Source organism: Benincasa hispida, chromosome 4 (assembly GCF_009727055.1).
Source record: "Benincasa hispida cultivar B227 chromosome 4, ASM972705v1, whole genome shotgun sequence".
Taxonomy (NCBI): Eukaryota; Viridiplantae; Streptophyta; class Magnoliopsida; order Cucurbitales; family Cucurbitaceae; genus Benincasa; species Benincasa hispida.
Window position 1 is genome coordinate 15,233,865 of NC_052352.1, and position 12,127 is coordinate 15,245,991.

The following is a 12,127-nucleotide window of genomic DNA, read 5'->3' on the forward strand; positions in this document are numbered from 1 at the left end:
AAAGCAAAATCTAATACTCGGAAGAGCAGATTGGAACGCATAGGCAAGAATGGAGATCTTAGAGATAAGCTATGTTTGCTTTTACACAGCGTATGTACCTTATGGATAGGATATTGCATGCGTCCAGGAAGTAGGATAAGGTGTGATATGCGGCCATCACGTCATACGGCGAGAGCTCATGAGCGGGTTATAGAGGTTTAGACTGGCATAGGCTTTTCGGCAATATCGCATATACACCGCACACGTCCTAGAGTTAGACTCAAGTGTGTGTAGCATGACAAGCATGGCTTGCGTTGACTAAGGTTGCCCTTACGGTCACTCTTAAGTATTGCAATGAAGACATCTCCGTATTTTATCTATTTCTCTATTCATTTTTTTCATGTCAAGAGTTGACGTGTCTCTACCTCTCATGCATATTCTCATTGCGTTGTCTGTTAGCTAGGAGTAGGAGTAGTGTTAGCTTAGAAACCTTCCCATCCATTCTTTTATTTAACCGTCGCATGCACATTACCGCATTCATTTTGCTACAAGTCCCTGTGTTTGACTTCGGATCACCCAAGAAACTTGCATTCGCGTTATACTTAGCGTGAGCATAAGAAAACTTATGATAGGATGCATGGTCATCGCATACAGTAGTTAACGCATATTCATTCGAACGCATGACCATCGACGCATGACTATCAACGCATATCTTAAGAACATGCATCGCATATCGCGTCCAAGGGATTTTAGTTGTCGAGTAAATTGACGTCTAATTTCCTGTCACCAAGTTTTTGGCGTTGTTGTCGGGGACTTGGCAGCTAATTGTTTGTTGAGTTTTATGTCTCTACAGGCAGCCTTTTTATCTTGGGAGTATTGTAGCTTGTGCGACCAGGCTGCAAACAATATTGAAGTGTAGGCGATGCGCTGAAAGCCAATATTGACCCCAAGGTAGAGGGGAAATTAGTCGTAAAAGAGCTGAAGGTAATTTTAAGCACATGGTGGCCAACATGTGCCCAACGATTGCTAGAAGTTCCAAAGGTCAGGGCATGATCCTTAACCCAAGCAGTTGAGAGCAATCTCTTGCAAGGAAGACACCTTGCAGTGACAACACTCCAATTTTTTCAGGGATTTCTTCTACTCTATCTTTAACTTGCTTTCTTAGTTTAGGTTATTTTTATTTTTATTTTTATTTTGGATATATGGCTGCTTCCTTGGGTATGGTATGTTTGTTCCTTGCAGGTGCGACAATAAGTCTCCTCGGTGCACAATTCAACGGAAGAATTCCTTTCATCCTTCAACGCATGGCTTCAATCGCGTAAATTCCAACACATGATCGCATGCGTTATTCCACCTAAGGTTCTTTTCTTGTTATCTTATATGCCTTATCCTTTTGAAATTCTTCCTTTCCCGATTGTGTTGTTTTGCGATGTCTCTATGATGGTACATATAATTCATCGCATCTTCTAATTAATCATCGTAAGGCACTCCTTACTTTTATTAGCTTCTTTAAATTTTGAAAGTCTTAAGTTATATTTTATGCAAACCTTTGCTCAAACATTTTTTTACCACATTCCTGTTGATTTTGTTTTTAGCTTTGCGGTGAGAACGCTGTCAACCTCTAAGTTTGGGGGTGGCAGCAGTCTCAGAGAATTGCGTTCATTGCTTTGCGATCATTTCAAAAAAAAAAAAAAATGAAGCAAGTTTTTGAGAATAATAACTCCACCATCAACGCAATGGGGAAACCCATGTTGATAAGAGTTAAGCTGTGAAAGGCACTTACCTGTAGTTGGATGTCCGCATGACACACGTGGGGGCAAGCCAAAACGAAGGCAAGTCATCAGGATCAGTGCATTAGCGCAACTTCTCTGTCGGGCGCAAGCCCAATCAAGCAAGACAAGAGTTGAGTTGAATATGGAACGCAACTGAAGTTGGATGCTCGCATGACACATGTGGGGGAAAGCCAAAACGAAGAGCGTAACCAGGTTCAACGCCGCATTTGAATAAGTTAATCACAAAAATTTTGAAGTATTTTGAACGACGCATTCTCGAAAGCTAAACGCAAAGTTGCGATGAATGAATAAAAAGTTTTTGAGCAAAGGCTTGCCAGATTTAAACTTAGAAGAGATCTTTTTGAAGAAGCAACCAAAGTGGAGGAGAGCATTGCGGTGATGGTTAGAGGTGTGTGTAAATTATATTCTAAGAAGTTAGTCATCGTAAAGGAAAGCATGAAGGTGAGTAAGAATTTCTTGAGTATAACGCATGCACAAGGACAAACATGATTTTAAGTTTGGGGGTGTGATAGAGCAAAACGTTTATTTTATCGTGTAGATGATTGCGGGGAGTTTAGTACACGATGGTTGGAGATGCGATGCTTTGCCCGAGCGTTTCAAGACCCGGTTCGCCTGTTTGAATCGGAGACTCCTTGTCTTTGTAATAGTTAGCTTTAATTTTTTTGAGTTTTTAAGGCAATTTTACCTGGTTCATCAACATTGGTTTATTATACATGTGATGTATGGTGCTTATATATGCCAAAGTGTTTGACATATAGTTTAAAACCCACCTTAGGTTATGCAATTATTCATGCATCATGTATTATAAATGTTATAATCGAGCATGAAGAAATTACTTGAAAGCATGCGCATGCATCACGAAATATAAGAGTTATATTTTGTCTCACGGTTACCATGAAACTACCAATAACCTTCCACTCAATTGGTTATTAGAGAAAAAGAGATAATTATCAAATAACTAATATTATTATAAATATAAATGATAACCAACTTATCATACTATATTTATAACCTATAGTTTTAATATTTCATCTCATGAAACATACAAACCATAACTCTGTTTCTATTTCATGACACTTAATGTATCTCATACACCACACTGATCTTATCATATATAATCGAAATACCTCTTATCAATTTGAACATTTCAAACCAACACTAAGAACTGATTCTCAACTTTAATCCATTGAGCTACCAAGGGGACCTTATGGACCTATAGCTCAAAACTCCAACGGTACGTGAATAACTGACTAAACTCTTTAGTCACGAGATCCACCATCCGTTAAATTGCCAGGCACTCTACTAAAGACCGACAGTTGAACTCTTCTTACTATAGATATATTATGTGTCCATCTTAACCAATCAACAGTGCGACAACCTTTCACAGATCGCTCGTAAGTACAACTCGGTCAATAACCATTATGCCCCTATGGTTACATCTAACTCCTTAAGTACCATTGATCCCTCTAATGAGTATAAGTCATAGTTCTACTATGACTGGGTCCTCTCTTCCAAAGAGAAGCTATGACCACTATGTTCAGGCCCTAGAATCAGCCTTTAAGGGAGCAATCTATCTACTTACCCCTACTTCGGGGAAGGAGTGAGTTTCATCTTGTATAATTGAGTTCTTAGCTCCTAGATTAGACAAATCCCCAAAAAGGTAGGCATGTTAAGCTGGCAATCTGGCCACTCTCGCCCATACTAATCAAAAGACCGTCCTCAAAGGTAGGAGTTCCCAAAATACTCAGGATTGAGGTCATGTCACCTATGGTCATTTAGGTGAGATGTAAGTCTCCAGTATCAACGGTGTTATATACAGAGTCTAGTCATCTCGTGGTTCGGTCTTATACAAACTCTTTGTATAGGATACCCCACTCGCATGTCTCCACATGAATGGTCAGGCACTACCATCTGTAGAAGTTTACAACACTTGCAAACCCCTACAAAGCGGGTCGTATCCATAGTGTCACCAGATTAGGGGATTAGGAATCACTCCTTAATCCTTATACTACAAACCTATTTAGGTTATCACTTAAGGTATGATCCACTTGTATATCTCATATACATGCTTAAGTTTACATAAGATAACCATGGAACTTTGTTGATTGGATATGAGTAAATGCCAGAATGAAATAACAATTATTTTATTAATAAACAATGTGTATAATTACAAACAACGAGACTTCGTGAGAATTAGGTCACCTCCAACAGTTAGAGCCCACAAAACTCTTGGATTCTCACCCAGAGAATACTGAGGTAGCTTTCGTGGTGGTGTTCGCTCCGTTCGAGGGATTTTCATTGAAGATCAGTCTTCAAAAGTATGAGTTTTCTAACCCATTTATCTTCTGTATTTTTTCTCTTAGCATGCTGAAAAATTAATTAAATGCATATGGTTTGTGTTTCTTGATTCTGTAAAATTCTCAATTGTATAAATAATAGGATTTGAGTCTGATCCCCGTTTCCGCTCAAGGACCTTCAATGGTTCCATCAAACATAGTGTCACGCCCCTTCCCAGATTACCTTCTTAATCCAGTAGAAAATATGACGACTGCAGTTTCCAACCCTTTTATGGCACCCACTTCCCATTTGAACTTTCATAACCTACTTAGATAACCCTTGACACACCGCACAACATACAAGTTCCCAATATCCCTCCCATTTTATACTGAGAAAACAAAGGTTCAACACACAAAGCATACACAACATAATTACAATACAAAACTTAGTGGGTCCCAACACTTTTCCTAATAGTCCCTAGTATGTACATGACAATAACACAGACATAACCAAGGTATACACCTAGTTCTTCTTTTCCTTCTTCAGGCTTTATCCTATACTTTGGGTGGCAGAGTAGCAAAACAGCTATCCTCTAGGGAGATGACCACTACTTGAGGAAAAGAAAAACATTTGAAAAGATGAGTTACTAGCCCAGTGAGTGACTATTTGAAAACTTATGTACTGAATACCAAGAAAACTTAAAACTTAAAACTTTTAGAATTAAAACAACTGGAACTCTTATAGCCAGTGCGTAAAATACTTAAAACCTGAAACTCATTAAAACAACATAATCCTTAGTTGAGAGAGAATCTTTTTACTTAATCCCTCAATGTCAAAACTTAGTTGGTGTGAAGTAATCTCAACACAACCAACATCAACTCTACCTACGTGCATGTGGTAATAGCTGAGTACCGCTATACCTTCTGAAGTTCTTCAGTATCAGGTTTATCATTAATTCATAAAAAAAAAAAAAAAGACTTATTCTTGTAATAAAAGCATACTTTGGAAGCATAAGTAAGTTAAAATCATATACTGAAATGTCTTATTCATAAGTAATTAGCATCACATAAACTAACTAATGCATGCTTCATGAAACATAAATGGTGAAAAAGAATTAAATCATTCTTTCATAGAGTTTTTTTGTATGTTTAATAGAATCTTTGAAAACTAGTTTGCTTGGGAAACTTTCTCATTTTACTAGAAATAAAAGCAAGTATAAGGCTAGCTTTAAAAACACTTGAATTTGTCACTAACTATCTTGGGCATCATTCTCACAATTTGTAGGCTTTCTCTATTGGCGTTTGTCCTGTGAAAATGACAAACACATTTGGTTAATGCCACTAACTCCCTAGTGAGCCTAACTTACAAGTACAAGCTTAACATTAAGCTAAGAGCATCAATCTCCCTCCTCAACGTATATCCACTAACGCATTCCACACTTGAAAGGTACCTTGAGTCAAGTTGCTAGGCTATGCGGCCACAAACGCTTGTCCCTTGCGCTATGACACACTCACAATGCCAATGTGTTGCGCGCCCCACCTATGCGTTAGCACTCACAGAACCAGCACAGTCATGCGCTCACTTCCTAGTACACCACAACAATGCCTCGTGCCTCACAACGCAACCTAGTGCAACGCTTTGTGTCCAACCTTGCCCATGCACGCGTGTCTGCCAGCACCTCTGCCTGGCCACTGCTTGCTCAACTAAAGCAACTGCCTGCTTGTTTAAACCCAAAATTATAGATTTCAACTTAAGGCTCAAATAACTCATTTTTCAGACATTATTTTGGAAAACTTCCTTCTACAAACTTGTTTATAAATGTCTTAGCTCTCTTACCTTAAAATTTGAGCTTCAGATTTCTCCTATTCAGCCCATAAGCCTTCAATCTTCCCACCTTGCTCAAGATTACCCTAGAGCTTAAACCACTTAGGAAAACTTCAGATTTTAGCTAGAACTCATGGAAGATTTCTTTTGGCAGCCTTAGGTCTTCATCAACACTCTTCAATCTTCAAGTCAGCTCAAGAATTCCCCCCTTAGCACGAGTAGAAAGGCCAAACCGAGAGCCTTCTTCTACCCCATTTTATACTTGAAGTTGCATGCTTCATAAACAAGCTTAGGGTGATAGCTAGCTCACTAAGTGGGATTTATTCTCCTAACCACGACAGTTGCCCCACTAAGGTAGATGTTTAGGTTGAAATCTTTCACTTCCTCATGAATGCAAGGATGAACTCTTTCACTTCCTCATCATCGCATGGCTCACTAGTATGTAAACCCCACGCTCGGACAAATGCATGCGCATATTCCTGCCTCAGCCTGTTTGACCTACGCCTCACACATTCTGCGCGCGATCACTACCTCTCCCAACCTTAATGCCTTACTCCAGTGCCTACTCAAACTAATGCATAGGCCAATGCTCACCGCATGGCATTAGTCTCTACCCTTACTAGCCAGTCCACGTTTAGGCCTTGCCTCAATCAGCGCACGCCTTGTGCCTCACCTCTCTTCCTTGGATGTGTATGGCAGTCGTGCCAACCATGCCTTAGTCTTCAAGCCTATATAGTTACAACGCTTGGTTCCATACTTAGCCATATTTTTTCATCCTCCAAGGCACACATACAAACTCTGACTAGAGAGCCATATGATTCAACACTTAGAATATTTTCTTCTTCCTTTACCATTTTCAAGTCTCTTCCCTATAATCATATTATTATCATAAGTTAACCATACTTAATATATTAATCATCATACTTAAGTAGGGAAATCAAGGCACAGGGTTTAAACATAGTATAAAGCTTCAGGAACACATTAGGAATGCTTTTCATTATTGAAATCATGCTTGAAACAGCATATGAAAACATAGCATATAAACTTTCCTTTAGAAGAAAGTTCATGCTTTAACATACTTAAAAATCATTGAAGCTTTTAGCTTATTAAAGAGGAAACTCATGCTTTAACATACTTTGGAAACTTTGCTTCATGCTAGATAAATCATGTGTCAAACATAAATCATGGTTTGGCTAAAATAGGTGTTGAAAACATCTTAAGTAAAGCATTCATAAAAAATATGCATAGAAAGCAGATTAAGAATAACATTTACAAAACTTTGTCACTCACTGTTCACTAACATGAATTTCCTAATCTCCCAGCTTCCAAGGTTCCTCTTAAGTTTCGATCCCGAATCAGTCAAATTTTAGCTTAGAATCTTATGTTTAGTGCTAAGGTAACCTTAGAACATTTTTTTGGCCCTAAATTTAGCTTACAAACTGCAATGGATGTGAGACTAGGCATTTGGACAACCTAAGATAGTAGTGGGTGCCAAGATGTCCCTTTTTAGACCTGTTGGGAGCCTAATTTGCTCAGTTGGGTGCCTTTTTGCTTAGTTGGGTGCGTAGCCAGCTTCCCCAGCTAGGTTGGACGCCTAGATGAACTTCTTAGCTCATACTCAATCTTTTAGACGCATCCTAGACTTCAGTTGGGTGCCTAACATGTCACTGAACGACGCGAAGATGGTCAACCTCCTTTTTCTAACCCTATCTTCGTAAATTATTCCTCTTACATCTCCCTCTTGAGTTTCTTCTAAGAGTTCATGAAATTATGAGGCAAATGGGTTCCCTTCTTGGCATTTATAGGCTCCTCACCTCATTTCCTTGTTTGATACCTCCTCCTTGCATGTATGTTTGCGTGTCTTCAACATGCATAACCCAACACAATACCCCTTCTTCGAGATGTCAGCACTAGCTCTTTGCATGGCTCCTCCTTGCTTCATATGTGGCCATCTCCTACTTAGACTTAGTAAAGATTTATTCTTAATTCGCCACATAGAAATCCTAGCTGTCAGCTTCTAATATTGTCTTCACCTCCGAGTTGACCACCTCAATTGCATGCATCAACTCATGCATCTAAGTGTTAGCTCCTAGTGTTTCTTCACCTCAAAGTTCGCCACCTCCTTCTATACTTTAGCCAAAATTTCCTCTTTTTGTCCCCTCCAACTTTCAACTCCTATTTACGTGGCTTTTATTCGGATTGATGTCCTAAATCTCGTAGGGTCTTATAATTTGTAAACCTTTTGTGAACAAACATATATGTAATTAATAATATTTGATATTTTATTCACTTTGTCTATGAAATATGTGATATTTTAGTTGCATTGACCACAAACCAATAAACTAACATCCACGGTTATCGTTGTGACTTAAACATATATGTGGAGACATACAGATGGATCATGTTTAAGTGATAACCTAAATGGCCTATAGTATATGGATAAGGTTGAGTACCTTATCCTTGTGACACTACGAGTATGGCCCGCTCTGTAGGTGTTAAAAATGTTGTAAAGTACTACAAATGATTTGATCCTGATTATTCGTGTATTGGACATGCGAGCGGAGATATTCTATACAAAGGAGTTTGTATAAAACCGGACCAGAAAATTCTTAGTCTCATTATATAACATCGTTCATAATAGAAACTTTCATTTCACTAGGATGACCATAGGTAACATGACTTGAATTCTGAGTGAGTTTTGAACTCCTGCCTATGAGAGCAGTCCTTTGATTTGTATGGGTAAGAGTAGCCAGATCACCGACTCAACAAGCCTACTATTTTGGGGATTCATCTGATTAGGGAGCTCAGAATTCAGCTACACAAGATGGAATTCACTCCTTCCCTGAAGTAGGGGTAAGTAGACAAATTGCTCCCTTAAGAGCTGATTCCTAGTCTTGAACAATAAGAAGCCACTCTTTCTTGGCCAGAGAGAGGTTTAGTCATAGTGGGATTATGATCTATTGTTCAGTAGAGGGATCAATGGTACTTAAGGAGTTAGATGTAACTATAGGGGCAAAACGGTAATTTGGTCCAGCTGTACTTACGAACAATTTGTAAAGGATCATCGTACTGTTGATTGGTTATATCCAATGGACACATAAATATATCAATAGTGCGAAGAGTGCAGCTGTCGGTATTTAGTGGAGTGCTCGACAGTTATAGGATGGTGGATAATGTAATAAAGAGTTTAATCAATTATTCACGTACCGTTGGAGCTTCAAGCTACAGGTCCATAAGGTTCCATTGGTAGCTCAAAAGGATTTAGTTGAGAATCAGTTTTTGGGTTAATTTGAACTGTTCAAATTAGTATGAGGGAATTTAATCATATATGATATAATTGACATAATGTATTTGATACATTATTGATTAATTAAAGGAATAAATATTTGAATGTGATTCAAATATATTATCTATGAATGAGATTCATAGTTGTTAAATTTAATATAAATATGATTTATATTAAATGCCATAAAATAGAGGAAAAAAACTATAATTTATATTGTATATGATGCAATATTAAAACTATAGGTTATAAATATAATATGATAAGTTGATTATCATATTTATTTATATTATGAATTATTTAGATAATTAATTCCCTTTTTCTCTCTAACCACGTTAGTGGGAAGTGAAGTGGTTTATGGCAAATTGGGATAAATAAAAACAAGATTTTATTATTCCAGAAGAGAGTTACACGAATTGTGGAGATTTTATATGATACATTGAAAGAGCCTATACAATAGTCTCATCGCCTAAACGATTGAAGCAATTCTCTATGCGATAGTGAGTTCTTCCTCCATCGTCCTTCTAAGGAAACCAAATGGTTGTGCCTTCTCTTTGGTTCAAGTTTCGTTGCTGTTTGTTTGAGGAGTTTGTGCTTGTTCGAAGTGTTCGAGTTAGTTTGAGGGATTAACGTGAAGAAGAGTTCTTCAAAGGTATAATCATTTGAACTCCTTTTCTAATTTCAAAAGCATGCTGTAATTTATATTATGATACATAATCTGTACTATTTACTGTAAACATTTGTTTTCAACTAAAATAGAATTTGGACGATCCGCTTTCGCTCATAGGTTCTCTGTAAAATGAGTTCCTTCAGCTTTACTCTAACTTAACCCCAAACAATCATGTTGGATGTCTAGTTCCTATTACAGGCACCCAACTTTCACCTTTTTGTTTACTTTGGATGCATGGTTCCTATACCATGCACCCAACTTTCCCTTATTTCCTTTTTTCTTGTTTTTGTCTCCTTCTCATAGCATGGTTTATTCCCCTTGATTATTTTTCAAAGTGTTCAAGCTTATCACCCTTTTTACTTTCCAAATATGTGTCCAAACATAGTTCTCCTACGCTTCCAAGATATCTTATAGGGTTCCTCAATGCAACTCTCTTCAAGATAGTTGTTTCATACTTTGGTTATGCTTCTCATGTGTCCAAGATAGTGTGCAAATAATCTTCCAGGCATCCAAAATACCCTTCTAGGCGTCCAACATGATCCTGCTATGGGTTTACTCACCTTGATGGGTTGAACCTACTTATGTGTTGTCCAATATTTAGCCAAATTTCAACTATGCGTCCAATACACACTCATTATGCTTCCAATTGGACGTTCAACGCCTCCTTCCTTTATTTATGTGTTCAAGGCCAATCTCTTAAGGTCATGCTCCCAAAGTGGTCCACCATACGATCAATATAGTGACCTATGCGTCCAATACAACCCTAAATGTCTAGATTGGTCTAACTAGGCATTCAACTGATCTTTTCTTTAACCAAACTTGTGCCTAATGCTTCCAAGAAGTATCATAAGTTCCCTTGATAAGTATTTTCTTCGTCTACAAGGTTTGAGCTTGACTCACTTTAACTACACTTCCAACCGTAGAATGACGAGTTGAACTTCCTTAGTTATGCTATGAGTTGAACTTCCTTAACTACGCTACGAGTTGAACTTCCCCAACTACGCTATGAGTTGAACCTCTCCAACTATGCTACAAGTTGAACTTCCTCAACTATGTTGAGAGTTGAACTTCTTCAACTATGCTACGAGCTGAACTTCATCAACTATGCTACCAATGTTGTTCAACTACGCTACCAATGTTGTTCCAACTACGCTACCAATGTTGAGCCCTACTTTCTTCCTACTAACACTTAGTTAAATTCCAAGCTTCCCCAGACCATGCTTTCAACCTTCTCCTATGTTCAACCGCATGGACCCAACACTTAGAATTACTACTTTCTTCGAAGCATAGTTGAAGACTTAGCCAAATTTTTAGCTTCCAAAATCCTAGCATGCGTTCTAACTAAGTATTCTTAACTCCAATGAAACCTAGGTGGCGGAAAGAGAAATCGAGGGCTTACAATAGTGATGGTAAAACAACCATGAAAGGTCAATGTTAATATCCATCAGCATGTGTTTGTAGGCTAGATTCCTCATTCATTTAATATATAGAAGCTTCATAGAATGTTACATGACATTCTGATAAGAAGGTAGGGGTGGATCGAGATGGGTGGTGGGTGCTTCTTGACCATATGAGGCATGCTCATTTGGTTGCTTTCAAAATCATCCCTAGATACAATGAAAATCAAGGTTCTTGAAGCTATGACTCTATTGTGATTGCAACAGATTGACAAGTATCCATTCCATTAACGTTGACAATATCTTTGTGGAGTCTAATTGTCTAGAGGCCATTAACCTGCTCAATGGAGTCTTGGTGGATCTCCCTAAAGTTTCTTATTTTGTTATTGAGGCAAAAACCATTGCACTTAATATGAGAGTCGTTTTCTTCTCTCATGTGAGATGATGTTACAGCTTCCTAGTGCACTCACTTACGAATCGGGTGGTGGAAGAGCTTTTATCTTCTTTACTCTTTTCTCTTTACCTGAAATGGTTTGTTATGCTTGTGTCTCTAGATGTTATTATGTAATGTTTGTGGATTGTCATATTCTAAAAGAAGCGTGTAGTTCCATAGTAATTAATATGTTTATTTTTTTTCATTCAAGATAGAGGTTCAAATCTCTATACCACACTTTGTTAGACTTAAAAAACTATAGAATTTCATTATAAAAATGTAGAATTATTACACGAATGACTGTTGGCCGACCTTTGAGAGTATAAGTAGGATGAATTCTATATTCAAACGTTATTATATTCTATGAAAGTTTTCTTAACAATATATTATATATTTTTTAATACAACAAAAGTATTCAAATTTGAAACATAAGTTGGCTGGGAGAAATTTTGGACTATGTTTCATCGTTGT